The following is a 24546-nucleotide window of genomic DNA, read 5'->3' on the forward strand; positions in this document are numbered from 1 at the left end:
AGTGCGAGAGCGTTTGGTTATGTACCACGGGGTTGGTTCTCTCTCTCTCTCGCTCTCTCTTTCTGGATGGTGCGCTGTCTCGCTCGCACACGATCAACCGCGTGAGTGGGGAGCCCACAGCCCTACTGAGTGAGAGAGAGAGAGAGCGATAGAAATGCACCCGCGGAATGAGAGAGAGAGAGAGAGCTAAAAAGGGCTGTACGATTTCGCGACAGGGCTACAGCACACCAACACAGACGTGTACGCGTGCGCCTTCGCTCCGACGGTCAGCCGGTGCCGTCCGACGGCAGTACATAATGTGGTTCGAGGTCGTCGGCGTCGCAGAGGGCCATATATTTTTTTTGTTTTTGGGCAAAAATAAGCCAGACAGATGGAGACGCACACACCAACACCGTCGGTACACCGTGGGACGCGCGTTTCGCGAATACATGACCTCCGTGGTGGGACGCGTTTCGCACGCACCAACCACACACACACTCACACGCACACACGCACGCATGAAGGGCTGGCTGGCGGCAGCAGAGTGCATCAACAACGGCCCACCACTACCACTGCAAGTGTTGCGCGGGGAGCATTGGCCGTCATCGAGACTGACACAAACGCACACACACGCACACACGACAACCCCTAGGGGCGTCAATGTGTAGCCGTCTCACTCGCGCGCATCCTTGCCAACCCAACCACCCCCCCCCCCTGGAGGATGGGGTGGCCGTTGACGCACGACAAAGAGATGCAGATGGGTGGGAAAGGAACGAAAAAGAAGAAAAGAGTCTCCGAGAACGCAGACGACACTCCGTTCACTGTGTGTTTGCCTTCGGAACGACTCCAACCACCCTTCCTGTGGCATTCCATCCGGTTCGTTCATCTTCCCCTAAAAGGGGGTGGGGGGGGGAGGTATGTTCGCATTCGCCCACACACACACCCTCCCTCCCACCCCCTGGGGAAGCTGAGCAGGGCGCGTGTGGAGCGAAAACCGGCGCGACGTCCTTGACGCGATGCTGCCGTTACCGTCGGAGTCGCGCTCGATTGTTCGCCCACCGTCGGGATGTATTGGGGGGGAGGTTGGGTGGGGGTGGTGGGTGTTGAGTGGAAAAACTTGTCTCCATCCCGGGTTTCGATCGTGGTGCATCGGGTGGAGTGCATTGGGCGATAAGTTAGCACTCAGTTTGAAGCGAAAAAAAAACGAGCACGCGAACGTCCTGTTTGGAAGGACTCGCGCTCTAATCGCAACCGGTTTTTGGGGGTGGGTGTCCCTTGAGGCCGACGTCTGGGAACTCGGTGTTTGGAAGGTGTTGACAATGGCAGGTGTTGGCGATTTCGCGCCTCCAAAAAAATATAGAGCCCCCTTGAGGGTCGAGTATTTTCGTTTGTTTTTTTTTTGTCCTGTTCCGGGAAGGAATCGAACAGCCCAAAAAAGGACACCAAGTGTTCGAAAGCCGCTCGTCCAAAATCAACCTACACAAGTGCCGAATGGGAGACCCATTCGATCGCTAATAAATCACTGGCTGGCTGTGTGTTTGATCGCGAGTTTCGACACCCTGCGAAGATCGAAGATCGCGAATCAGAAGAATCCGGTTCCCCCCGGCACGCACCGTCTTCGCTCCTCCCGGCCTCGGGGATCCCCCCGCCCCTTGATTGGGCTTCCAACGGGAGGGCTTTCAATCCGCGGCACACGGGGCCGATCGTCACGATCATCATCTTGATCAGGTGAAAAATTGATTGCAAATTTACGCCCAGCGGATCCAGGAGGCAGGAAGGCGCAAAGAAAGGCTCCTGATGGGCTGCCTTTTGGGGGGGGGGGGGGGGGTGGCGGGAGAGGATCGAGGAGAACCCCCTTTTGGGGGAGGCCCACCGAAGGGAGCCTTCGATCGCCCGTAAAGCATACAAATGCGCCCCAACCCCGTGCCCAAGGGGAGGATGATCGTACGGTTGTGTTGGTGCGCCGCTGGTCCGTGATTCACATGAAGAAGGTTGCGTGCGCCCACCACCCCTTTTGGTGGCGTGTTCTTCCCCACTTTGGGGGCATCACGAGTCACGTCCACCAAACATGAAATGCAGCATAGGTGCACATGAGAGAATGAGAGAGACAGAGAGAGAGAGAGATAATGTGCGAAAGGCGCCGCGAAACGGAGCAGGAAACAATAGGAAAACGCAAGGATCGGAAGGGATGTGTGGCCGAGCGACGCGCAGGTGTGTGAGCGAAACAACAAGAGAGAGAGAGAGAAACATGCGAACAAGATTCTTAGATGGATTCGCAAAATCCCTATGATGAGCAGGCCTTGGCTTTCGTGCGCAAATTCGCTTGCGCTTTTTAGCATTCGCGCGTCATCTCATGTGCTTTTTATCTCTCTTTCTCTCTCTCTCTCTCTTCTCTTCATTCGTTTTTCCTGCGACCCCTCTACGACGAAGGAAGCGCTTTAAATCTCTTACCATGCGTCTTCGTTGCCACTTCGCAATTGGCAGCAGCATATACACACACACACACACACGCGAAAGAACAAAACAGGGAAGAACGAAATGTTAAAACCATATAAAATCACTTCACCTTGAATCATTCATTCGTTCAATACACTCGTCGCTCCGCGCCCGAATACTGTCCTCACTGGGACACCCTCTCCCACCCTTCGCTGCCAAATCCATCCTTTTTCCTTCCTCCCCCGTTTTCTTTGCCATCGACGAGCCGCGTTTCGCAATCCATTTTCCTGGCCAGAGCATATGCGTTTGATTGGGCGAAGAGGGAGGGTTCCCTTCATCGGGGGGGGGGAGGGGGGGAGCTACCCCACTACACTCCACCCGTTGCTTCTATTACAACGCCGGAGAAGAAGCAAAAAAGCTTCGCTTGAGCTGCAATCGACACGCCGCGCAGCGTGTGCACACGAAATTGGCAACATAAACCCCCCTTCCAGGCGGCCATGGGGGAGGGGGGAGGGAGGGGGGTTGAACATGAGACCACGCGGTCGGGGGAAGGGGGGTGGATGAAGTGGGAAGAAAAAGAAAAGAAAGATCGAAACGTTTCGCGTGCGCGTGAGCAAAAAAAAAAAGAGGGAGAACCGGCAGGGAATTGGGGAAGAATAATTCGAGACACGCGAAAGGTGGTGCTAAAAGGAAGGTGGGAGGGGGTGGGGGGGGGGGGTGGTAGAATGGAAGGGAATCGGGTCAATGATTGGTCAATTCCCGGGAGCGGCTGGAGCTGCGAAGCGAAACGATGCGAAAGATGTTGAAAGCAGCGCGCAGCAAACGACGAAACGCGCAAAATCGCGAGCGAACGATCGCGTGGATGCACGTGGGAAGCGGAAAGGCACTCGTGCTTCCAGGGGAAGGTTCGGGGCGGGGGGGGGGGGTGGTGAGAAGGTTGAATGAGGATGGCCGTTGGCGTCATTCTTGGCGTGATGGAGGATGATGAAAGCCGCCGGGGATAAGACCGCGATCGACGAGCGTTTAGGATCAGGCGTTTGTGGAACCGCACGAAACCAGGCACGATCGGTACACGAATTGGTTGGGCTTTGAAGTACAAAGCCTGCTAGCAATAATAAGCACTGCAAATGAGATTTAACATCAATCAGAAAAAAAGGGGGTGGTTTATACTGTACGCTTCGCTTCTAGGCTAAGCGATATGCTGCAATTGTTTCATCTGACGGTGTCAAGATTGAGCGATTTGTACATACAATAGTTCTTAGCACACAAACGGCGTGGTTTTAATACATTGAAACATCAAAAGACTTGGTAACACGACACCTGCATATAGTCCTTCTAATAGGAACTAGAACAATGGAGGCGCCCAGTCGCGCCTTAAACCTTGATCACGTCCTCAGTGAAACGAGCGTAGATCAAGATTGTACGCGAACGGATGGTACAATATGGGGGGCAAAAACACACATTACACGCCATAAGGCATACTTGAAATAGCTTTAGAACGATGGGGCCACCAGGAAATGCCACCCAAAGCGGCCGGTGTTCGCAGCAAACGAACTAAAATACCTCCCGGCGGGCTCGGGGAATTTGTTTGACTTAATTTTGGCATCATCGCGACCCGGATAGCTGGCCGTGAAGAGGTTACGAACTGAGATTATACTTTGGGTAGCCGCTGCTAGCACATCTTGCTCGAGCCGCGATTAAATAAATCGTGGTTAAACGTGACACCTCTTTTTTTGTTGTTGCTATAAATAAAATTAACGCGAAGTAATAAATTAGCCAAAATGATTTGACATGTATGAGGTGGAATGAAACAAGTAGCCGGAAGCGTGAGGGATCAATGCATCTAGTAGCCACAGGAATTTGCAAATGGCCTACTAATACCGTGATGTATGAGTGAAACAAAACAAAAACTTCCGGCATGAGTGTGATCGTACAAACTAATTGTTGAACCATCTAAACGATCATTGCAAACCATCTATGCAAATATGCAACTTTAATGCTGCTGCCACCCAAAAACATTCGGGAACAATGTTGTGTTTCGATGGGAAAATAAATGTGACGCGAGCTAGCGCAGCTGCTGGCACAATTAACGCACCAATTTATCTGTACGGCTTTCAAAGCCACGCAGCAGCCGGTGGAAGCCAAGTAAAGTGGGAAGCAAATGCTTCCACGCCGAACCAGACCCATTCGCACCAGACCTACCAGAGAGAGAGAGAGAGGGAGAAAGAGCGAGTTCCAAATCAAACGAGAGCGAGTGTGACGGAGCGATAAAAGAATTTCGAAAGAAAAAAAAACAGCGTGTCAGCTAAGACCGTGAAGCTAAAATTAAATGCAAACGTAAGACCAACGCCACACAATACGCATACTGTACCGGTGGGGCAAAGTTATGCGTTCGATCATCCTGGATCGCGTTTGGTGGGGCTGGTTGGGTCGATTTATTACTTTAGTACCACAATAATGTAAACCTTTATTATGTTGTTTTGATAACAAACGTAAATCAAAGACACATGGCAAGGTCTGCGATGGAACGCTGAAGGGACTTGGACAGGGACGTTTAGAAAGGTATTTTTGCTTTCCGAATAGTGCTACTAAAATTGCATAAAATATGCTTTTTCTCTCCATATGTCGATAAATTGTTCGCGGTTATTTTTTCAGGTGCTTTCATATTCATCAAAACTTTGCCTACTCGTGATGGCATTGGATCTGTCTCTCGTTCTTAACTGGCATTGTTTGCTACTAAATACTCCCAAGGAATGTACAAAATAAAATTCCTTGTATAAAAACAAAAAAAGGTTTGCCCAAACGTTTTCCTCGCAAAACAAAAAAATGCAAAACAAAAACAAACCCGCAAAGCGCGAGCAAGCAGATGCACTAGAATCGGTCGGTGCGTGGAGGAAAGAAAAAACGGTATTAAAATCGACGAGAAGATCGCGCGCGCGCGCGCGAACGCGTGCGTGCGCGAGCCGAACCGTTGCGTGTGTTCTTGCGTATCGTAACTGTACCGAACGCGTAGACGCAGTCGGTTTGTTTCCCGGGGCGGCGCAACTGACAGGCGCAACTGTGTCTGAAACGCACCGACCCAGTCCAGACCGGCTTCCGTCTAATTTTCTTCATCTCTTTCGCGGCTTCACACGCACCGCGTCTGCCGGCGGTTGCGTCTTGCGTAGTCGCCGGTGCGTAGGCACGCGTGTACGCGAGCGCATCTTGCGCGATCGATGGAAGGAAAAATGATGCACGCATCGTCGGACAGCACTGCTAGTGTTCCTTTTTCGTTCCTTCTGCTTCCGGAGATGTACGTTTGGGTGCGTGCGTGCGTGCGTGTGTGTGTGTGTCTGTGTGATTGGGTGGTTGGTGTGGAGCTTGCGTAAAGTCTATAGGCGCGCAACGGCTACACGATCGGTTGATGCGATCGATCATGTAGTTTAATTTTTTCCTACTACACTGCTGCTCCAGAAGGCAACCGGGAGATGAAGATGGAGACCCGTAACATTCAACACCGCGCCCATAGCGTACACCTTTTCGTGCCGTGTCCGGGTCGCTCTCGGGAAAGCAATCGAAGGGCCCATTTCCCGGCGATGCGCGATATGTTTGAACGCTACAGCGTTCATCACAACCGATGGACCACGTAAACGATCGGTAAATCGATTTCTTTGTTTTTTTTCCCTCTTCGCTGTGTTTTCCTTCCGACTGTTTTAATTTCATTTCATCGATTTTTGCATCGTCTCGCGAGTTTTTACTCCCTTCGTTAGTCCCATTTCGTAGTTAGATCATCAAGTTTTAACCGTTTTTTATTTTCGTTCCGCTCAAGCGAAAGCTGATTCCAACGCGGCCCATAATGACTATCAAATGCGGCTAGAGATGTCGGCCGGTAGATTAGAATGGATTGTGAATCAACATTTAATCAAACGCAACCCTTTAACGTGTTTGGTCATCGGGTGTTGATGTGAGCCGTGTGATTCACGGTACTAAAGTGCGAGTAAGGGCAACTTGTTGGCAACTTTGACGAACACGTGACGGAGGGCACGTGAAACAGCGTTATTCCGATTAAGTGTGCCAGCTCGGAGTGACTTCATTACCGGGAAAGTGTCGTTCATGCACGCGTCACATCACATGACTCACGGTAGGCGCGGAAGTTCTAACGGGATGTCGCGACAACACCGGAACTCAGCCAATCAACTCGAAACCGGCCGGGTTTCGCTCGAATGAAACACTAACCGTTTAGCTGGAAAATTAGTCAACATTAGTCACATCGATCGGTCACCGTTCGTGACCGTTGTGTCTGAAGTGGGCCGGTTGCCGTAGCAGGGCTAGGAGAAAAAAAAATCCAAACAAAAAAACACCAGGGTACACGACAAAAATCGATAAATTTGCACAAACATCCTTGTGTTTGCGCGTGCGGGACATTTCGCAATAAAACCAAGCCTGACTAATGTTCGTGGGTTCATGGGAAGTTGCTCCACGCTGCACGTTGGTTTCGTGTTGCGACGATTCAAGCGAATCTCGCTGGGAGCCGTGGAAAAATGATCAAAATTCAAGTACCACACCGTTGAGTGTTCAAGTGTGCTTTAAGGGCACTGGAGAAAGAGCAATAAGCTAATCGAAACGGAAGTAGCATGGTTTCACGATAGCACTTAAGCTCGGTTACTCGCAGGCGGAAAAAAAGAGCTGTCAGCTCGAAGAGGTCCCAAACAGCGTTGAAAATGTACGGCTTAGTTGAAATAAAACAAACGAATGGTATTTTTCAAAAATAATGTAGACAATTACGGGCAAAAAACAAACCCCACCTTACGAGATGCAACTTTCTGCATCCAACCATCAACACGGTAATAAATGAAAAAGAAAAACCCAAAACCTTACCCCTTTTAGCTTAGCTCAGGATCGCTTTCTTCGAAGTAACAGCAAATATAAAGCATGCCCGCATTCGGCAGCACCATGGCGATCTGCAAATAGACATAAAAGTATTATATAGCATTATTATTGGTCCGACGCGTTTGGGTCGAATTTATCATTGAAGCGTTTCGCCACTTTCGTCCGTGCGTCGGAATTTAAGATCATTGAATTTAATGTAAGTGCGTAACGAACCGGAACGCTTTTCTGGCCAGCTTTTGCCCGAGCACGGGACGGATTGCTTTTTCTCTCGAGCACACACACACACGCGCGTACTGGCCGTTGGTGTTTGGTGTTTAGTTATCGTTGTTGTTTTTGTCCCGGTCCACCTCCTGCTAACCAGTTCCCGCGCGCCATCGCGTGCCTTGCCCTTTATTTTCCCTCCGGCGGGAAACAAATTATAGCGATCGTTTTCCAACACTTCCTATTATCTCGGCAGCGTCGAGGTTCACCGGGGGAGTTGGGTGGAAAATTTTCGTCTTCCGTTTCCACAGTTGCCCCCGTCCATCACCCAATATCCACCACAGAGTTTGCTCCAATTAATGTCTCTCCTCCAGCGGACCGCATTATTCGATGAAACGCACAGTAAACCTCATCCGACAGAAGCGAAAAAAAAACTCCCCATCCTATGCCATAAACGGTTAATAAACTACCACCGTACCGGTGCCGGGCGAATGGAGCCGTTCGGTATCATAAAATGCGAAACTTTATAGACGAACGTATCGTTTTTAATGCCCAAAGACGCCAACCAGCGCGGTCACCTGCCGACCCCGTGGTACACATGGGTAATTCGAACCGTAAGCGTATTGCGTTGGTGCGTGATTTCTGATCGCGCAAAGGCGCATGGTGCTGGCGTGATCGTACGCCCGAATTTTATTTCTATTAATTAACTGTTTAGCGCGTACGTCGATACATACGTCGGTCGGTGGACACGAGAAGGTTTTCCATAGGGAGAGAGAGAGAGACAGTGAGTGAAAAATCATTGGAAAAAACTTCACCAAGAACCTTAGCGGCCTGGGAATCGGAATCTCAATCAAGGACACCAGCATGAAAATCGCCACCCCCAAATCACGTCCTAGCAATCGTTGGCAAGCTAACAATTTTCCGGTTACCTTGGCCTGATCGACGGTAGAGGTGATCTTGACCGGTTGCATTCACACGTCACCTAGCACGCAGGGTCCGCATTCCTTCAACACGTCTCCGAACGCGCGCCAAATGGGTCAACCCCAGATCAGTTCCGGATAAATTGGCACGAAGGCCACCAATTTGCAAAAAACCCCCTCGGGGTGAATTCACGAAGACCACCCTCGTTTCGATGCAACGCTCTCATTCATAAAACACACCGGCGATCGATTCGCGGGAAGGGTTTTTCCCTTGATCACACCCCTTTTTTGCGGTCGCCTTGGCCGGGGGTGAATTGGGATCAATCGCGTGTTCGTATGTGTGTGTGTGTGTGTGCGGGAGGGAGACTGGGTGTTTGAGAAAACCAGGCCAACCAGGGTCAGAGACCGGACCGCAACCAGATGCCGACCGACCGATCTCTCCTGGCCAGGGTTCGATGTGGCGTTGAATTTATGAATGAATGGTTTAAAAATAGTACGCCAGAAACCGTCAGGTCGCACACCACCCTGGACGGGATTGGGACGAGATCGATCGTGAACACGCGCCACCCACATGTGGGTGGGAGGTTTTCAACCGCTGGTCGGTTTCGCCAGACCGTAATGAGCCGCCACCAGAAGCTGACGCGCCTGTGGTGCATGTCGGATCATTCGTCGCGATTGTCGACAACCCGCGCAGAAGTGAAAGGCCCTGCTGCAACGGGGAAAATCGTGAAAGATGCCAGAGAATGAGAGAGAGAGAGAGCGAGAGCCAGCAAAAGAAAAGTGAAGGGAAAAGAAACGTGTCGTTCTCGATCGCATGATCGACGATCCATTTTCGGCTGCCAACCAGCACCGCAACCGACGATGACGGGTTTGGGAAGGAAGAAATAAATTCTGTCACGACTCGCCGCTGTCCGGAACGTGCGCGGGAATGCAGCTTCTGCACCTTTTCTGGGTGGTGCACTGGGCGAGACTGGGCGTGAGCCAGGGTGCAACATAAATAAAACAAATAAATCACAGCTTCTTGGAAGCCGATGGCGTGGGATCTTGTTATCGGGGGGTTATTTTTTGTGTGTGTCAGTAACCGGATGACTAACTGCCAAACGAACGAAGGGAGGTTGTGTTTTTGTTTTCTTCAAACACCTACGCAGAACAACCGAATGCGCTCCGCATCTAAACCCCGGTGAGTGGACGGAAGCACGTGCTTTAAAGCAAATTTTGAGCTACACATAAAAGGAGACTTAAGAAATAGTTGCTTGAGTTTCCTTCAAAAAAAGCGTGAGGTTTTCAATGTTACCACAAAAAATTTGGGGGGAAAAAAAAGCAGTTCCGTCCAGCAAACCCCAACGGCCACAGGGTCAACTGGCCTGAACGCGGACCGAGACCGTTTATGGTGAGATGGCGACCGAGAAACCGACCACCATTGGCAACCGAAATCCCCTACACACATCCGGTGCACGGCATGACACGCGGATGACGCATCGACACCGTTCCGATTTCAAATGACGTAAGTGCCGCCAAAGCACCAACCAAGCGCCTACGTAACCGAACGGGAGCGGCAAGGCAGAAGGACTTAGCCGGACGGTGGTTTGCCCCGATTCACGCAATGGGACCTGCCATCACCCCGTTTGGAACGCCACGAGCCCGTACGCCTTCATACGCGACTCGCGTTTGCTTGCGCCAAACCTGTGTCACGATTCACTTGCGCGTACTGCTCGACTGGCTCGAAAGGTAAGGATAAGAACGGTGAGATAACGCACGCCATTGGGCCCGGTTAGTGAGTGAGTGAGTGAGAGAGGTTTCAATCGGCAAGGGAGAAGAAAATAAAAACACCCACCAGCAAAGAGTTGGGCTGGCGCCTCTTATCGGCAGGATGACGCCGCCATCATAATCCGGACCCCCTTTGGGCGGCTTGGTGGCGTCAACATCACAACGCCAACCGCACGCTTCCACCTTCGTCGGTTGTCGCCAGCTGAGACGGATGAGCTAGTCTGTGGAGCCGCAAATGGAGCGGAACGGAGTGAAATCGATACGGTGCCGGGTGTTTCTGGGCCGGCGTGAAAGAGAGAGAGCTCGGGTTCCACTTACGTCAGGGTCCGAGCTGAAGCCCTGAAGCTTCTGTCGTTCGTCGGGCAGTGTGTGGGAAAGTTCAGCCCGGGTGATGATACAGGCGAAGGTGTTACCTGTATCTGGAGGTGGACCTTACAAACGCACCCGTTCGATTTTCATCGATCGCGGAGACGATTTCCAAGGCAACATACATCTGTGAGTCTTATAGCCTTTCCATGGGGTTGGTATGAGTTTAAGCACAACTCAGGAAGGCTTAGAACTTCCAAAAAGCACCCCATTAGTACACCAGGAACTAGTCGGAATCTAAACACGGCAGGCGAACTTCCGGGGGGTGTGCTTTTGGACCTTGAAAAGTCACGCAAAGCCGGAACGCCTGGCGGCATGAGATCGGCCATCGATTGCGCATCGAAACGCGGCCCCGTAGTATATGAGCTGTTGCTAATTTTTGCGCAAAATTTTGCTCCACCGATTCGGCGCTAATTTGAGGGCGGAGCGGTTGGCAGGAAAAACGTCGAAACCACCCCATGGAGAAAAAAAAATGGCGGCAACACCGGGCTGCGGAAGATGCACGACGCCTTGCGGTAGGACAGGAGTGCGAAATGCTGAAAACAAGCAAAGACCATCAGTCATATAAATAATCATCAGATGCGCTTTCTAACGCATGGAAACGGCATCCACGGTTGAATGGTGTGCCCACGGGGCCGGGTTTTTCGAGCGTACAGATGAAAATCCAATCGAATCGGGCAATCCACCTGGTGAGCCTTCGCGGCTGTCGTCACGGGTGAGCAAACGGTATCTTTGCCGGAATTCATTAGATAAATGAAGGTAATTAGGCGTTCGTGGCCACGCCGTTAGGTTAGGCGTTTTTTTTCCTTCTTCCAACCGGCCAGCGTTGACGTAAACCGCCCGATCAAAGCCAGCGAGAGGTTGTGCTATGGAATTGAATCTAAAACGTGCGTCCTAGGCGTCCGCTTTTTGGGAAAGAAGAGTAGGCCGCCTCTAAAAGATCTTTATTGACACTGCAATTAACATATGTTCGAGGAGGTGATGATACGTTTCGTTGGGAAGACGATGTGCGTATCGTTGTTGGTGTGCGCGCTGGTAAGAGCAAAGCTTTTGTTTAGATATCGTACTGTGTTCTGGGTGCAAAAGTGCCGCCGAAAATGATTTTAATTGCTTGCACTTGTTCTTTGCAGCATTCGGATAAGTGTGTATCGAATGAGTAGCAATCGTACAGGTTGATGTTAAAAATTGATAAAATTTCAAAAAGCTGCGACACTTTAAGTTACAATTAACTAGCTACGAAACTCTGTACTGCGAAGAGCGCTGTGGTAATACTTACGTGGCATGGTTCAATGCTTCCGACGCTCGTGCAATCGCTCGTACAATCTGAAAAACAAAAAAGGAAAAGGTATTTTATTACCTTCCGGTTTGCCTTCAAGCGCTATGACAGCTACAGGGTGACATGATAGACGACGTGCTGGTAAGCATATTGTTTGATGCCAAAGAACACAGATTGATACAGCCATGAGATAGCTGTCGGCTTACCCATCATCGACCGATATAGCTATGATGTAATGCCTGGATATTACAACGCTTTATCGGTTAGCAAAAAAAAAATCTAAGCCACGCGAAGGCACGCTAAAGAAAAAAAGCTCAAGCAGTTGCTCATGCCCGTCTCCTCATGGCTGAGATTATCGGGCTCATCTATTCCGCACCCGTGCCGGGTATTGTTTCATCAGCTCACACGAGGCAAATGTCAGCCACATTCCAGCAGCCCGAGCTGTATGCATTCCACCGCAATGGCCGCACGCAAACATGGCCGCCAGGGAATACCGTTGCAAAAGCTCCGTACCAGCGCCCACGGTCACAGCGTTTGCAAATATCTGCCTCACCACCATCCGGCGGCAGGCTCAGTAAACCACAAGGGCCTACGTGACGAGAAACCCTCAGAAACCACCTCACACATCGATCAACCTGCCGGGGTATGTAGTGATCTGCTTGATCTAGCTTCTTTTTACGCTAGCGTTCTGAGCACTTTCTGGGCACTCACATGAAACACACCAAGCATCTTGCTGGCGAGGCATTCGTGCGCTAGCTTTTGGCTTGGGTTGGGAATTTCCGGGCGAAAATTGGCGAAAAGTTTACTGACCACTTGGCTTGGGAGTTGTGCGAATTTTCGCGAGCTTCGTTTGCTTGGCACACGCGAACCGCGCGGGGGAAATGTGAAATGTAGGGGGCCCGGGGGGTTTTGCGAATCCGGCTAACGGGATGACAGATTCGGTTCGGGGCCGGCGTTCCAACCGAGGCCATTGAACCCGGTGCTCAAACCCCTGAGAAAGATCATCCTTCCGCTCCGGAGCACTGCAGCGGAGCTGTGCTGGAGATGAATGGCTTAACGTTGCGATCGGTGCGGAAGAAAAGCGTTAAGAAGATCTCGCCCGGATCTCGGGAGGTGGATAAATAAAATACCGACCGGGTATGTGTGTGTGTGTGGTTGGGGGGGGAGGGATTAGGGCTTCTAACCGGTAATATCGGTTTGCAGAGAGTGACGGCGTAAGGGCTCGCGAAGGGCTATGTTCCCGCTCTGTAAAGGGGACTCCGATCGAGCGCGTTGTACCCACGACACTTTGCTGTTTCGTGAAACCAACGACAAAACCACCGGTACCACATGCTGGAGGGGGGTAAGATTGGGTTTTTCCACCCAATGTGGTGGAATTTCAGTTATGCATTACAGTTACTCACATGCAACGATGGGTTTTGGATTTTTTTGTTGTTGCTGAGTGATCCATAAAATTCCCGCGATCATGCACGGGATTGGGGCCATGATCGCACATCGATCGGTATGCGATCGTGTAGCCTTTTTTTCGTCCATTTTAGTACACGTTCAAGTGGGCGTCATCTTTCAAGATGGCGTTCGTGAAGCAAGCCATCCAACATCCTATAAAAGGATACATTTGATGATCGCATTTCGCACGGTTTTGTCGGTTTTTCGTGACAGACATCTTCAAAATAAAAAAAGCGCGTGATCGCGAGGTAAGAGGGCGCTTTCCAAACCCCCCCCCCCTGATGCTCCATTGCGTGCTCGCGTCAAGAAACGAACTCGGGCTCATACACGCCCCAAACCGATCGAACGGATCGAACGCTTGGCTTAGGTTGGAGCATGTTAGGTTAGGTTAGGCGCGTTTGGCGGTCCCACACCACCGACGGGCGGGCGGTGCAGCGGGCGGGACAGTGGCGGGGCAGCCAGCGCAAAAATCGCAAACGTTGCCCCACCGTCAGAATTTTAATTGACTCACTTTGCGCGTTCCGTCTTATCCTGTTTCCTCCCGTGTGCTCACGAAACAAATTGCGCGAGCCGCCATCTCGCTTTCGCACTCCATTAAACGCTTGCGCTCGGTTTACGCCTCGGTTCCGTGCCGGTCGGTGATCAGCATTTGGCGATGGCCCCGGGACCGGGTAGCTTCGAGGCTTCGAGGCTTGCGCGCTGCGCATTTGTTGCGCAAATTCGCAAAAAGCGCTAAAACGGGGAGCTGTGTGCTGTGGGGAAGGGGGGAAGGGGGGAGGGAGGAGAGGAGAGCAAAAAGCACACACACACACACACACACAATTGCCGACTCATACGTGCACATCAAATAAAACGCACCGAGAACACCGACCGACCTGAATCGAATGTGAACCGAGAGGAGCTGAACCGGCGCAGAATCAAACCATGGGGAAGCAACCAGTGGGCGGGCAAGAGGACATAAGGAGGAGAGAGGGAGAGCGATGGCAACCTGTTTCCGAGGCCCCGGAATCCGGCAGCGCGCATTTTCGGCAGCAAAAGGGCGTCCTGGGCGGACCGCAGCAATAAGTGCTGACCTTCACCTCGCGCTTGAAATGGGCAGAGAATTGCACGCGAATCGCGCGCCACCGTTCGGTCTGGTTTGCGTGGTCTTGGCCTATGGAGTGGGGGTGAACAGAAGAAGAAGAAGAGAGGGAGGAGAAGAAGAAGACGACGGAAGAGAAAAAAACGCCGAAACCCCCGAAAGGTAACGGCCAATCAGAACCGTCAAATTGTTTTGCGAAATGGGCTCGCAAAGCTTCCGAACGGCTTGGGCCGCTGGGGCGCTGGGAAACTTTCGCTAGGATGGAGTCGCTTTGGAGGGGGAGGGGAGGGAGACGCCTCGAAGGGGGGAGGGGGGGGGGGGAAGCCGCGGCACTCGGCGGAAGTCGTTGGCCGGGGCTAGCCTTGAACATTGGCGAATTTTACTACCCAGTGATTCATGTCGGTCATCAGTGATGGTGGAAGCGTGACGAGATAAAGGAAAATTGAAAACCCCCAAGGGTGCAAAAGGAAACCCGGGTTGGTGGGTGGTGGGTGGGAGCCACGTTGGCATGTTACCGCGTGGTGTTGCCTGGTCTTGCCGAAAAGGGGCTGCAAGTGGGTTGCGGTTTTTTGGTTTTTCGAAAGTCTCCAACGCCACGGAGCGTGCTCTAATTTAATTCAATAATCCAACAGCGAAAAATGCTACATTACGAAACAAAATTGTGACGGGATGCGATGCTCCAACTCCAAACGATTAATTGGTGACGGAAAGCTTTCGAGTCAAGATCGCGGCGTAGCAGGGCGACAGTGAATGAAGAAACTGGTCGTTTTTTTTTCATCTCCTTCTTTGGAACATGTAATGCGCTCGGTGGCTCATAAGGGCCTTTGACTCAACAGTGTTTAAACGAGCGTCACAAGAGTATATCGAGGAGAACAACCGTGTTCAAGAATTCCTCTTCCAAATCTACTTCCATAGCCTTTAAAAATGAAGACTTGGCTTAGGTCTGAAAACAAGCTTAAATTTGGCAAAAGCAAGCTTTTACTTCCGGGTTGAGCATTCACAAAAAAGCTCACATTTTCACCTCCAAAGACGCATAGACTAGTTTTCTCTCACTATCTCATATTACCAATTCTACGCTTCTTGATTTACTTTACGTAAATTTTCGTACAAAAATCTGGCAGTAAATAGTACAAATTGTAAAAGGCTTAAAGACGCCACATCTCCACAAAATGCTCGAACGCCGGCAAGCATATGCTCACGTTCGCCAACCACTTCTGCGCGTAGTAGCATCGGCTTGCAATAATCAATAGATCATAACTATAATTTGGGCAGCAACAGCCACTTGGTGCTTGCCCGTCTATAAATAGCTCTTACGATAAATAAGTGCGCATCGCTCGAAGGTCGCAAAATTGCAAAAATGGCACGTTGGGACGTGGCGGCGAATTGCGCAGCCTGCAGTTTCCCAGCGAGTCAAAATAAATAAACGAAAGAAGAAAAAAGAAAGAAAACGTACGCTTAACGCAGAAAACCACGCAGCCGTGGCAGCGGTTCGAAATTGGCGAACGGACGGCTAGACCTTGATCACAATGATTTCACCATTGGCAAATAGATCCGCTACCGATCCAATCCGCAGCCATCTCTGCACCAGCGCCACTTCCAGCGCACTCGGAAGGAATCGGCACAACCCCCTAAAAGCGAAGATCGGCGAAGATCGAGCCCAAGCGAAGATCGTTCACCCTGGGGGCCATCAAGCGCTCGGGGGTTTTTTTTTTTGGGCAAGCTTGGTGTGAGTCGGCGTTAGCCACCGCCCGAGCCACCGCGTGCAAACCGCGAGTGTTGCTTAAGTATAGTAATTAGATGTTGCTGATTTTTTTCTTCTTCTTCTTCTGGCGTTCACTCTGGTGTTCCCCATTGCCGCTGCTTTTAGCTCGTTCGCTTCGGATGTGCTTTTGGACGGTTTTTGCTGTTGCTGCTGCTGCTGCTGCTGCGCCAAACTGTTTCGCGATGGAGCTACCCACACGCGTACACACGCGAACAGCAACGCCACCGAGAGGCTGCTGTTGCGCGTGTGCCGATTTACCGGCAGCCTGGCGGGTTTTATGGCTCGCTAGGCTATCTGCCGTGCGCTTGTCTCGATCGCAACCTTACGTGGCGCGGATAAGCGCAGAAGATGAGATGCCAGCGCTCTCAGGCCTCGAAAGCTGCCTCCCAAGTCGCCAAATGGCGGCGCTTTTTTAGGCTTCGCTCTTCTTGCATTTTGGTTTTGTTTAATTGTCCTCAAGATTTATTTTTAGCTCGACCCGCTTTCAGCGCATTTTTGGAGAGCCTACCATATGAGGCAGCCGGTTTGTTGGCTTCATGGGCAAGGGTTCAAGCGTTGCCGGATGATATTGATTTGACTGATTTCGATAAACGGTTGCGGCACAGCGACAACTGTTCCTTGTGAAGCCCGAGAGTGCTCTTTGCGAGTGTAAATAGCACCGGAAACCACATTCAACCGCCGGTGGAACGAATAGAGTACCGAATTAGACCCTTATTGCGTCGTTGACGTCATGTACCCGGATGGACGCAGCCTGAGCTTGAGCTTTTCCGGAGCTTTTTCTCCGGTGGCTGTGTGTGCAAGCGACAGCAATCGCTCGATCACCCCACGCTACAAAGTAATCCGTTCGTCAGTTTGTCAGCGACGAGGACACTGACAAATGGGGCCACCCGAAAAGGGGGCGCAAAAGGACACATCACGGATAGCTTCGCTCGCCGGTGGCGCCATTAAACGTATTGATCTTCTGGCGCAGTCGGCCATGGTCAGCGGCCAGTTCGCAATGGTAGTGTGATGCCATTTACAGCACGCTGCATCGTACCGAGCACCGGCCACAGTGCAGTGCCATTGCTGCAACATCACAACGAAGGTGCAAACAAAAAAAAAGAACCACAACTAAACGACCACATATGGTAGCCGTGGGTCGTTGGGTGCGCTTGCAAGCTTACCGCTCCGGAGACTCGAATTGAGTTCAATAGGTCAGCCAGCTGTCGGGGTGCTGCACGGTGTTGCAATGACACAGCAATTGTTGCTGTGCATTGCGAAGGTACTTTTTAAGCGCAAAAGGCCCCCAAACCTCCCCAAAAATAAAAAAAAAAGAAGCCAGCCAGTGTGTAAGCTCACTCGACGCCGAAGGAACGGCACGGTGACTCCCACATGCGCCTTATAAGACCCGACGGCAGTGCCATTTTAGGGCGCGACATGTGCTGGTATGTGCTTAATCTTTCGATTTTTTTTTTGGGACCCATTTATGCACGGCCAAAAAGGAAAGCCACAGCCAATGATCTCACAATTTTGAGGCGGAATTCCCAGAATTTGCAGCATTGGTATTCCCTGTTGTGGGAGCCGGCGATGATCGACTAGCGATCGATGCATATCGAATATCATCTGGTAAGCAACAGGTAAGCCTCTTCAAACTAATCAACACACAAAGCGGAAGCACTGGCAGTGGCTGGTTGGGCATCACAGCCACAAAGAGAAAACGGCAGGAAATTGACGGTACCCTACCATGCACAGCAACATCCGTGCCACCTGCAGGTCGGCCTAGCTGCGCTTGGTTGCAGCTTGTTTCCCTTTCGCCACGTTTCCCAGATGCGCACGTACAGATTGTCGTGAGGGCCGTGTGCTGTAGCGGCACCGTTATGTAGTTGTGCCGTAACAAAGAGGCAATTACGGGTTATGATGCTGCTCTTGACACTATTCTCGGCTCGGCTCATATCCGCAGCTCATTTGGGCGCTCTGCTAGAGTTATTGGATATTGTGTACTATTTTTTTTTTACTGCTAGCGCACGGTTTCGTCACAAGAGCGTTCGGAGGCAAAACGAGTGCTTATTTATAGTGTTTTGCTCTCAGGCTTTTGTGGGCTTTGCTGCATGGTTTCGTCTTGTGCAACGAAGGCTGTTTTACTTCGTTGTCGAGGGATGATTCTATTAAATTCGTACGATTAAAACTCATGCTTTATTCTAGAGCAAGCTGAACAGGACATATGCGAGCTACAAACGAACCACGATAGTCGGCTCAAGGGATGTGCAATGGAAACAGCGCAGGTGTGAATTAATATTCAAGTTTATGCGATCGATGTCGATCGTAAACGTAGCACTTCTCGAGGCTCCTCACTTTTGGGGGAACCGATAGAAGAGCTTGAGCCGGTACCGGTACCATTCAAGCGCCCATGTTAGACAACTAGACACCGATCGTTCGAGCCACAAACAGGTTCGATCGAAAGAAAAAAAAAAAAAACGCCGCTGAAATATCGGGCACAAATAAATGGACGCGCGATGTGTTGCCTCCGGTCGGTTTGAACAAGTGTTAAGTTATAAACATGCCGGTAACAAATATTTCGACCAAACCCGACAGCCCGAACCCGCGTCGGCGAGGAACTGAACCCGGCGCACAGGAACTCGTTGGCGGTGGTACACAATGAAGAAAAAAGAAAAAAACAAAAGCAACCGAAACATCAAACTGACGCGTGCACTTCGAAACCGGTTCCACGGGCACCGGTGTGTAAGGTGTGTTATTTTCTTCTCCAATTCATGCAGATTGGAACGAAATCAGCGCCGAAAAAAAAGGGATAAAACAACAAACACAAACCGGGGCGCGATTGCTACTGGCACACGTTACTCTCGGGTTGGGTTGGGATTTTTTGTGCGTTGAGTTTCTTTTTTTTTTTGCTCCCGAGCCAACTCCCTTTCGAGCAGGTTCTGAAAAAGCCCTTCATTTTGGGATGGATGGGATGCAGCGTGTGGCCGCGAGAACAGGTGCGTTTTTCGTGGCGGGCTGATGGAATCGACGAGAATCGTGCGTCATTAGCATTCGGGCCATGTGCCAAGCGTAATCGATCGTGCTACGTTTTCGGACACTTTCATCGGCGCGAAAATGATCTCTCTTTTACATCTCGATCCGGTCACGCCATCTCGATCGGTTGGGCTTTAGCGCCGCGTTGGGCGCATTGTCCTTTACATGCCTGTTCCAAGTGACAGCGCAATCTTTTTAAATCTTAATTTATACTGCGTTAGTCACATCGGCAATGTGCCCATCATCCCGGTAGATCCGGAAACCGAAAACGATGGAAGGTGTTTGCGTTTGCCTCAGCAAGAACGGGGTGTGGTCCCGTTTTTATTACTTTCGGTAACAATTACCGGTGCGTTCGATTTTAAATGGAAATCAATTTGCGCCAGCTGCATCGCGGAGCTGGAAAAAAAAACAACACCAGCAAAAAACTCAAACACACCTTTTCATCCTGGACACCCTTCGGTGGATCGGATGCGACGAAGAGAGCGAGAACACGTTCGCCTGCCACTTCTTTGGAGCTGGCTTTTTTTCCCTTTAGAGTTCGCGAATGGGACGTGACGCGTTGGCAGCACGGTGGTGGTGGAATGCTTCGAGGCTAGCGCCCCACCTTGGAGATGTTGGTGGGCTCGTGGGTTGGCCACGTGACATGACCCACAGGCGTGCGGCCTCCCGGAGGCTGACAATCGATATTCAGCTGCCAGCGTTTCCGGTGGCCGCGTGACTTTCTAGGGTGCGCTTTTCGTCCACGTCCCGGGGATGACCATGAAACGTGTTCGCTTCCCTTTCTCGAAGCGGGTCTTTCTCTTCGGTGCGGCATGTGCTTCTTCGATCATTTTGCCGCCCATCACCGGTGACAGTCACGGTCAGGATAGGTCAGGGACTCTGCGCAAACCGGAGGCGGAGGCGCATAACAACGAGCTGACCTTTTCGCCGTGCGGACGAGCGAACGAACAAACAACTTGGGGAAAGTTCTTCGGCGGATTTCTTGGAACGCTGCTTGGGTGAATAGTTTGAGGCCGGAGAAACAAATGCCGCTGTTTAACGCACGGTTAGCTGCGGTGTGCTTTATAACGGTGGAATAATGCCATGCAGTTATCAAAGAAAAAATATCCTTCGCTCCGGCGCAGTTCTGGTAGTTGCTTTTCTTTTTCGTGCATCCATCGTGAGCGAAAGGACGGCTGGATGGATCGTGTGGTCAACACCAATCCGATGCTGTCGTCACCAGAAACCGCACAAAACGTCAACTGGGCAGAAGTAGTAGGCTGTGGAATTTAGGTTCGTGTCTCGGGCATTCCTTCATTCCAGCGATTTTCTCACAAAACACGGGTGGAAGGGTTTTTGCTCGTTCCAGATTGCAGACAAACGATGGAATGTTCAACCAGCAACAAACAAAAATTAACTAAAAAGAAAAAAATGCACCGCTAAATGCATCATTGATGCACGGCATTCAAGAAACGCATGCTGTCAAAAGAAACGCGAAACCAACGTGAAGGGAGTTGATTTCTTTGAATTTGTTCAATTTTGAATGTGCCAGGCTGATATCCTTCCCTAACTGTTCGATTTTCATTTGATCTTGGTTTTCGTGTTATTTTTGGATATTGCAGATTTACTTACATAGCGAAAATGGAATGAAAGTGAATAATTTGTGCAATGTTACCCATCAAAAAGGCGGTAGAAAACAAATTAACATTTGGGCTCGAATGGCTACGGACAAAAAAAAACAATCTGTTTTTGCCTTTTTGGCCACTCACGCTGAATGGATGGAAATTTAATTATCACTTACTTTCCAGCGGCACAACGGCACATACATGTGCGTTTCCCATCAGCCATTTAGGGGTGACCCAATTCGGGCAGGGTAGTTTACATCTTTCCCCAGAAACACAAACACACGGGCCCCAATCCATCATGTGCGTCATCTGTCGCCATCAAAGGGCCGACTCAATTTCCAGATGAACATTTCCTTTCAACGATATGAGGGAGGGGTCGCGCATATTTAGGGGTAATTTTATCTGATGATGATTTTTTAAAAGACTAAAACCGACCCAGCTGGTGTCGTAGTCGTTCATTAGTAATTTTTTTGAACTATTGAAGTTTTGATATCATTTTATATAAAAGCTCTTACACGATATCTTCCTCATTGTTCATTGGACTCAGCGCACTTGTATAGATAGTAATAAAAGAGATTTTGCGTATAACGTAAGAACTGTTAGATTTCCTGCGCAACAAATTAAGATGGTGCGAGTGTAAAGTTTGGAAATGGTGCCAAACGCAAATCAGGCAAACAAAATCGTCTGGAGTCGCGCAAAAGACGACAAAGTGGAGGTCGCGCAGTTTTGGCTACGTCCACGCGTTTGCTCCAATGCGCAAGGGACCCGCGGGTTTTGCGTACGCGGGCTCAACCGAAAGTCGTGTGATAATAAATTAACCTTATTTATGCATGCCAGTTGCAGCGCCTAAAGTCAAGGGCATTGACTGTCTGGCTGCGTGTTTGCTGAAGTCACCAAGCGCGCACGGCTTGTCTAGGCTTGGTGTGAAACTGTCGAAACCGCGACGTTCTCCTGCACTTGCACCGGGCGTCGTCTCGATTTAATTCGCTGGAACCATTTCGGAACACGGTTCTATTGACCGTTGGCAGACGGCGGCCGAACATGAGACAGGTAGAAGCGTTAGCGAACCAAACGGCTGCATGAAATGGGCGATCGTGCCCGGGACGTTGATGGAAGGTTAATATCTGGCGTTTATCATTTTAATGGCGGGAATTAGCGTTGGATGGGTTTTGCGGCCAAACAGTTTCGCTCATCATGTGTTTGTTTGGGGCTAATTGTAATTCATTGCGAGTTTTTGCATAAGCGAATGCAAGCCCGTTAAAAAGGTTTTTAGGATTTTTTGGCACAATTTTATTACTTCTTCATTCACTGTTAATTGAGATAAACTTATCGAGCTTTTTTAACATGGGTGTAAGCATTGCACGCATTAATCTTATATAATAAAACAAAGCATGAACAAGCAATGATAAGTCTCTTTGAAGAGTGTTTGAAGTGTTTCAATCGCTCCAAGCGAAACGAAAAAAGAGGAAAAACAATGTAGAGAAGCGTCCGAAATTAATCGAGATTTTGCAAACTTCGCACGATGCAACCGTCTGCACGGTGCACGGTCATTTGACGCCAGCTAGTTAGCGTAACCAGCGGGAAGTTGGGTTAAGCAGTGAAATTTAATCAAAGCAAATAAAACTCCGATTAAGGGTTAAACATTCACGCGGTCGTGGAACGGAGCGCGCAAGAGGTAAACGAGCTAGATGGGCGACAGAAAAAGATCAGCGAATGAGGGAATCACCGAACGATTAAAACAGCCACAAATGGAATTAATTGAAGGTGAAACAATAAACCACTAAGTTGGAGTGGAAAGCAAACGCCGAATAAGAACACCAAGGGCTAGCATACTAACTGCAAATTAGCGTTCTTCGGTTTAAATTGCAAAATACGAAACATGGTGCTGAATTTCGTCCACTTCTGCTTCTGGAAGATGAAAGTTAAAATAGCAAAGAAACGTAATAACTGTGAATGTTTAAATTGATTTTAGTAGGTGTAATATAAAAATTCCAGTAGAAAACCGAAAAAAGGAAAAACCACCGATATAATAAATCATTGCACACGCATCGAATTAAACTTGGATAAAACTCTAACTTTTGAACTTTTTTCCAAGTAGAATTAAAAAAAAACCAAGTCCCCTGGCAAAATGCAACAAGCGTAAATGGATGTGATTCTTCAACAGAACAGCGCATCGAAACGGCGCATAAATCATCACCGTTGCATAGCGAACAGTGACACGGTCAAGATTTTTTGCTTCTCCTTTTGCTGACTTTTACCACATTGGACTTAATTTATTTCGCTCTCTCGTCGCGGATTTAAAAGCTTCTCGGACGCGCGTTTCGCCCCGATACTGTCCCATGCTACGAAGCAGCGGCATACGAGAAATCATATAAAAATTAACGGAATGCATCGCGATACATACGTGGGATGTTCGTTTCCAAAAGGCAGCGCGAAACTTCTTCGCTCCATTTTTGGTGGTTTTTGGTTTTCTGCACGTATTGGGACAGACTTATGTGACAGTGGCGGGCGGTTCATTGTGCCGAAACTGAGCAACAAGATACGCCATAGAACCATTGTATCTGTTTCAGGAGCATATATCATGCGGCTCTGGAAACAGGTTATTTTTTTTTTAGTTCATAAAGACTCCGTGGCCTCCGCCCATAGTGGCGCCATATTAGTTCGTTGCGGATCTGGCAATTAGTTTGCTATGAATTATATTCGAAAGAACTCAGCGCATGAGCAACGGAAGTGGAGCACATTTCAAAGAAAATGTAAGCTTCCAAGAAGGCACTGTATTACAAAAGGTGCAATAATTCATTCAATTTATCGCAATTATCTGCGCGTGAAGTAGGATTGCGAAAGCCTTCGCAGCTAATAAGATGATGCATTGGTGTACTAACCTTGTTATGCGTAGACGCGTTCGTCTTGGGTGGAACATGTTATCTGAAATTAAAGAAATTGATATTAATAAATGAATTAAGTTTTAAAAAACGGTTTTTGGACCGTTGGTTTTTGTTCAAAACCAACAGGGATGCAACAGGGATAAACCTGCCAAGAAAAGTCTATTAAACTATACCATTTGCGAAATTATCTTCGTGAAAAGAAAATTGAAGTAAGAGAGCCGCGTATTTTTTAATCGAAAAGTGCCTAGTTATTGGTCCACGATGTTTAGCAATAATGGCAAAAATAACGAAACCAAACGATCGTTGAGGGAAAGAAACCTAATACAGCAGCGAAACGGATTATGAGGAGAACTTCAGACGTCAATTTCAAAATTGAGTTAATGCCACCAAGCTGTTGTGCTGCCGTTTGGCAATTTCTACACATCGCTTTTATGCATAGTTCTCCCCGGATTAAACCCAAACGATGCGCTACGCTGCATTCTCACAGCCAAATTGCAAGGCATTATCGCAATTTAATGAGTTCCAAGCAAAAGCCACATGTTGAGCGTAATGGAGTGGTTTTCCGTCCCTCGGTAACATATGCTACATGTTATGTGCCCTTTTTTTGTTGGCGACCGTTTGTCAGATGTTAACAATTGCGCACCTTTGCGAGAGAGATATTGCCCCGTGTCAGTTCCCTGCAAGGTGACCGCAATGCTCGACGCTCGAACAGACTCTGCCATTCCGCCAGCAAGCAATTGCAATTTCCAGCAGCAGATCTCTGACGTGCGCAGTGGAGAATCTGTGCCAAAATGCAAATAAAACACCGCAGCTCTCAAGTACGCGCTAACGGTGTGAGTAGGGCACACAAAATCAGGCAAACACCATATCACCATCATTATCCTTTCGTCTCGCACGAAGCTCAAGGTATTCTGCGCCGCTCGTAAACGGTTCCTAGCAACGCAT

The sequence above is a fragment of the Anopheles nili genome, chromosome 3, assembly GCF_943737925.1.
Source record: "Anopheles nili chromosome 3, idAnoNiliSN_F5_01, whole genome shotgun sequence".
NCBI lineage: Eukaryota > Metazoa > Arthropoda > Insecta > Diptera > Culicidae > Anopheles > Anopheles nili.